Source organism: Lolium rigidum, chromosome 5 (assembly GCF_022539505.1).
Source record: "Lolium rigidum isolate FL_2022 chromosome 5, APGP_CSIRO_Lrig_0.1, whole genome shotgun sequence".
NCBI classification, from domain to species: Eukaryota; Viridiplantae; Streptophyta; class Magnoliopsida; order Poales; family Poaceae; genus Lolium; species Lolium rigidum.
Genome location: NC_061512.1, coordinates 265344780 through 265351668, shown reverse-complemented (window position 1 = coordinate 265351668; position 6889 = coordinate 265344780).

Sequence of the window (6889 nt, the reverse complement as noted above, 5' to 3'; positions counted from 1 at the left end):
GAACACGTGAAGGTTGTTGGTGGCAGAGTGTAGTGCGGTGCAACACCAGGGATTCCGGCGCCAACGTGGAACCTGCACAACACAATCAAAGTACATTTCCCGAACGTAACTGTGAGGTTGTCAATCTCACCGGCTTGCTGTAAACAAAGGATTAAATGTATAATGTGGAAGATGATGTTTGTTTGCGAAGAACGATGAAAGAACAGAGTTTGCAGCAGATTGTATTTCAGATGTAAAGAATGGACCGGGGTCCACAGTTCACTAGTGGTGTCTCTCCAATAAGATAAAAAGCATGTTGGGTGAACAAATTACAGTTGGGCAATTGACAAATAGAGAGGGCATAACAATGCACATACATATCACGATGACTACTATGAGTTTTAATCAGGGCATTACGACAAAGTACATAGACCGCTATCCAACATGCATCTATGCCTAAAAAGTCCACCTTCAGGTTATCATCCGAACCCCTTCCAGTATTAAGTTGCAAACAACGAGACAATTGCATTAAGTATGGTGCGTAATGTAATCAACACAAATATCCTTAGACAAAGCATTGATGTTTTATCCCTAGTGGCAACGACACATCCACAACCTTAGAACTTTACGTCACTGTCCCAGATTCAATGGAGGCATGAACCCACTATCGAGCATAAATACTCCCTCTTGGAGTTACAAGTATCAACTTGGCCAGAGCCTCTACTAGCAACGGAGAGCATGCAAGAACATAAACAACACATATACGATAGATTGATAATCAACTTGACATAGTATTCCATATTCATCGGATCCCAACAAACACAACGTGTAGCATTACAAATAAACGATCTTGATCATGATAGGCAGCTCACAAGATCTAACATGATAGCACAATGAGGAGAAGACAACCATCTAGCTACTGCTATGGACCCATAGTCCAGGGGTGAACTACTCACACATCAATCCGGAGGCGATCATGGTGATGAAGAGTCCTCCGAGAGATGATTCCCCTCTCCGGCAGGGTGCCGGAGGCGATCTCCCTGAATCCCCCGAGATGGGATTGGCGGTGGCGTCTGCGGAAGGTTTTCCGTATCGTGGCTCTCGATGCGGGGTTTTCGCGACGAAGGCTTTAAGTAGGCGGAAGGGTAGGGTTGGAGGCGGCGCGAGGGGCCCACACCATAGGGCGGTGCGGGCCCCCCTCTGGCCGCGCGGCCCTATGGTGGCGGCGCCTCGTCGCCCCAATTCGTAATCCCTTCGGTCTTCTGGAAGCTTCGTGGAAAAATAAGACCCTGGGCGTTGATTTCGTCCAATTCCGAAAATATTTCCTTTGTAGGATTTCTGAACCAAAAACAGCAGAAAACAACAACTGGCTCTTCGGCATCTCGTCAATAGGTTAGTGCCGGAAAATGCATAATAATGACATAAAGTGTGTATAAAACATGTGAGTATCATCATAAAAGTAGCATGGAACATAAGAAATTATAGATACGTTTGGGACGTATCAAGCATCCCCAAGCTTAGTTCCTACTCGCCCTCGAGTAGGTAAACGATAACAATGATAATTTCTGAAGTGACATGCTATCACAATCTTGATCACTACTATTGTAAAGCATATGCAATGAATGCAGCGATTCGAAGCAATGGTAAAGACAATGATTAAACAACTGAATCATATAGCAAAGACTTTTCATGAATAATACTTTCAAGACAAGCATCAATAAGACTTGCATAAGAGTTAACTCATAAAGCAATAAATTCTTAGTAGAAAGCTTTGAAGCAACACAAAGGAAGATATAAGTTTCAGCAGTTGCTTTCAACTTCGACATGTTTATCTCATGGATAATTGTCAACACAAAGTAATATAACAAGTGCAATAGGTAAACATGTAAGAATCAATGCACACAGTTCACACAAGTGTTTGCTTCTAAGATAGAAAGAAGTAGGTAAACTAACTCAACATAAAGTAAAAGAATTGGGCCCTTCACAGAGGGAAGCATGGATTACTATTTTTGTGCTAGAGCTTTTCATTTTGAAAACATAGAAACAATTTTGTCAACGGTAGTAATAAATCATATGTGTTATGTATAAGACATCCTATAAGTTGCAAGCCTCATGCACAGATTACCAATAGTGCTCGCACCTTGTCCTAATTAGCTTGGATTTACATGGATTATCATTGCATAACATATGTTTCAACCAAGTGTCACAAAGGGGTACCTCTATGCCGCTCGTACGGAGGTCTAAGGAGAAAGTTCGCATTGGATTTCTCGCTTTTGATTATTCTCAACTTAGACATCCATACCGGGAATACATAGACAACAGATAATGGACTCCTCTTTAATGCATAAGCATTCAACAACAGATAATATTCTCATAAGAGATTGAGGATTGATGTCCAAACTGAAACTTCCACCGTGATTCATGGCTTTAGTTAGCGGCCCAATGTTCTTCTCTAACAATATGCATACTCAAACCATTTGATCATGATAAATCACCCTTACTTCAGACAAGATGAACATGCATAGCAACTCACATGATATTCAACAAAGGTGTAATAGTTGATGGCGTCCCCAGAAACATGGTTACCGCTCAACAAGCAACTTATAAGAAATAAGATACATAGCTACATATTCTTCACCACAATAGTTTTTAAGGCTATTTTTCCATGAGCTATATATTGCAAAGACAAAGAATAGAATTTTAAAGGTAGCACTCAAGTAATTTACTTTGGAATGGCAGAGAAATACCATGTAGTAGGTAGGTATGGTGGACACAAATGGCATAGTGTTTGGCTCAAGGATTTGGATGCACGAGAAGTAATCCCTCTCAATACAAGGCTTAGGCTAGCAAGGTTGTTTGAAGCAAACTCAAGTATAAAACGGCACAGCAAAACTTACATAAGAACACATTGCAAGCATTATAAGACTCTACATTGTCTCCTTGTTGTTCAAACACCTTAACCAGAAAATATCTAGACTCTAGAGAGACCAATCATGCAAACCAAATTTTAACAAGCTCTATGTAGTTCTTCATTAATAGGTGCAAAGTACATGATGCAAGAGCTTAAACATGATCTATTTGAGCACAAGAATTGCCAAGTATCAAATTATTCAAGACATTATACCAATTACCACATGAAGCATTTTTTGTTTCCAACCATATAACAATGAACGAAGCAGTTTCAACCTTCGCCATGAACATTAAAAGTATAGCTAAGAACACATGTGTTCGTATGCAACAGCGGAGCGTGTCTCTCTCCCACACAAGGAATGCTAGGATCCGATTTTATTCAAACAAAAACAAAAACAAAACAAACAGACGCTCCAAGTAAAGTACATAAGATGTGACGGAATAAAAATATAGTTTCACTAGAGGTGACCTGATAAGTTGTTGATGAAGAAGGGATGCCTTGGGCATCCCCAAGCTTAGATGCTTGAGTCTTCTTAAAATATGCAGGGATGAACCACGGGGGCATCCCCAAGCTTAGACTTTTCACTCTTCTTGATCATATTGTATCATCCTCCTCTCTTGAGCCTTGAAAACTTCCTCCATCCCAAACTCAAAACAAACTCATTGGAGGGTTAGTGCATAATTGAAAATTCATATATTCAGAGGAGACATAATCATTCTTAATACTTCTGGACATTGCACAAAGCTACTGAAAGTTAATGGAACAAAGAAATCCATCCAACATAGCAAAACAGGCAATGCGAAATAAAAGGCAGAATCTGTCAAAACAGAACAGTCCGTAAAGACGAATTTTTCTGGGGCACTTAAGTTGCTCAGATGAAAATTCTCAAATTGAATGAAAGTTGCGTACATATCTGAGGATCACGCACGTAAATTGGCAGATTTTTCTGAGTTACCTACAGACGGGGCTGCTAAATTTCGTGATAGCAAGAAATCTGTTTCTGCGCAGTAATCCAAATCTAGTATTGACTTTACTATCAAAGACTTTACTTGGCACAACAATGCAATAAAATAAAGATAAGGAGAGGTTTCTACAGTAGTAACAACTTCCAAGACTCAAATATAAAACAAAAGTGCAGAAGTAAAATAATGAGTTGTCTCCCATAAGCGCTTTTCTTTAACGCCTTTCAGCTAGGCGCAGAAAGTGTGAATCAAGTATTATCAAGAGATGAAGCATCAACATCATAATTTGTTCTAATAATAGAATCATAAGGTAACTTCATTCTCTTTCTAGGGAAGTGTTCCATACCTTTCTTGAGAGGAAATTGATACTTAATATTACCTTCCTTCATATCATTAGTAGCACCAACGAGTTCGAAGAAAAGGTCTTCCCAATATAATGGGACAAGATGCATTGCATTCAATATCCAAGACAACAAAATCAACGGGGACAAGGTTATTGTTAACCATAATGCGAACATTATCAATCCTCCCCAAAGGTTTCTTTATAGCATGATCAGCAAGATTAACATCCAAATAACAATTTTTCAATGGAGGCAAGTCAAGCATATCATAGATTTTCTTAGGCATAACAGAAATACTTGCACCAAGATCACATAAAGCATTAAAATCAAAATCATTGACCTTCATCTTAATGATGGGCTCCCAACCATCTTCTAACTTTCTAGGAATAGAAGTTTCAAGTTTTAATTTCTCTTCTCTAGCTTTTATGAGAGCATTTGTAATATATTTTGTAAAGGCCAAATTTATAGCACTAGCATTGGGACTTTTAGCAAGTTTTTGTAAGAACTTTATAACTTCAGAGATGTGACAATCATCAAAATCTAAACCATTATGATCTACAGCAATGGAATCATTGTCCCTAATATTTTGAAAAATTTCAGCAGTTTTATCACAAGTAGTTTCGACGGTTTTAGCAGTTTCGAACAGTTTTGCACGCTTTGCACTAGGAGTAGAAACATTGCTAACACCAATTATTTTATCATTGATAGTAGGAGGTTTAGCAACATGTGAAGCATCAACATTACTAGTGGTGGTAATAGTCCAAACTTTAACTACATTATTCTCTTTAACTAGTTTTTCGTTTTCTTCTCTTTCCCACCTAGCATGCAATTCAGCCATCAACCTAATATTCTCATTAATTCGAACTTGGATGGCGTTTGCTGTAGTAACAATTTTATTATCTTTATGTTCATTAGGCATAACTTTCAATTTTAAAAGATCAACATCAACAGCAAGACTATCAACCTTAGAAGCAAGAATATCAATTTTACCAAGCTTTTCTTCAACAGATTTGTTAAAAGCAGTTTGTGTACTAATGAATTCTTTAAGCATGGCTTCAAGACCAGAGGGTACACTCCTATTATTAGTGTAAGAATTACCATAAGAATTACCATAACCATTAACATTATTAGAAGGATATGGCCTATAGTTGTTTCCAGAATTATTCCTATAAGCATTGTTGTTGAAATTATTACTTTTAATGAAGTTCACATCAACATGTTCTTCTTGGGCAACCAATGAAGCTAAAGGAATATTATTTGGATCAACATTAGATCTACCATTCGCAAGCATAGACATAATAGCATCAATCTTATCACTTAAGGAGGAGGTTTCTTCAACATAATTTACCTTCTTACCTTGTGGAGCTCTTTCCGTGTGCCATTCGGAGTAATTTATCATCATATTATCAAGAAGATTTGTTGCCGCCCCCAAAGTGATGGACATAAAAGTACCTCCAGCAGCTGAATCCAATAGGTTCCGCGAAGAAAAATTCAGTCCTGCATAAAAGGTTTGGATGATCATCCAAGTAGTTAGTCCATGGGTAGGGCAATTCTTTACCAAAGATTTCATTCTCTCCCATGCTTGAGCAACATGTTCATTATCCAATTGCTTAAAAGTCATTATGCTACTTCTCAAAGATATAATTTTAGCGGGAGGATAATATCTACCAATGAAAGCATCTTTACATTTAGTCCATGAATCAATACTATTCTTAGGCAAAGATACCAACCAATCTTTAGCTCTTCCTCTTAAGGAGAAAGGAAACAATTTTAATTTTATAATGTCACCATCTACATCCTTATACTTTTGTATTTCACAAAGTTCAACAAAATTATTAAGATGGGCAGCAGCATCATCAGAACTAACACCAGAAAATTGCTCTCTCATAACAACATTTAGTAAAGCAGGTTTAATTTCAAAAAATTCTGCTGTAGTAGCGAGTGGAGCAATAGGTGTGCATAGGAAATCATTATTATTTGTGCTAGTGAAGTCACACAACTTAGTATTTTCAGGAGTATTCATTTTAGCAGTAGTAAATAAAGCAAACTAAATAAAGTAAATGCAAGTAACTAATTTATTTGTGTTTTTGATATAGAGAACAAGACAGTAAATAAAGTAAATCTAGCAACTAATTTTTTTGTATTTTTGATATAGAGAGCAAACAAAGCAGTAAATAAAGTAAAGTAAAGCAAGACAAAAACAAACTAAAGAGATTGGATGTGGGAGACTCCCCTTGCAGCGTGTCTTGATCTAACCGGCAACGGCGCCAGAAAAAGTGCTTGATGGCGTGTGAGTCACACGTCCGTTGGGAACCCCAAGAGGAAGGTGTGATGCGTACAGCAGCAAGTTTTCCCTCAGTAAGAAACCAAGGTTATCGAACCAGTAGGAGTCAAGGAACACGTGAAGGTTGTTGGTGGCGGAGTGTAGTGCGGCGCAACACCAGCGATTCCGGTGCCAACGTGGAACCTGCACAACACAATCAAAGTACTTTTCCCCAACGTAACAGTGAGGTTCTCAATCTCACCGGCTTGCTGTAAACAAAGGATTAAATGTATAGTGTGGAAGATGATGTTTGTTTGCGAAGAACAGGTAAAGAACGAAGTTTGCGGTAGATTGTATTTCAGATGTAAAGAATGGACCGGGGTCCACGGTTCACTAGTGGTGTCTCTCCAATAAGATAAAAAGCATGTTGGGT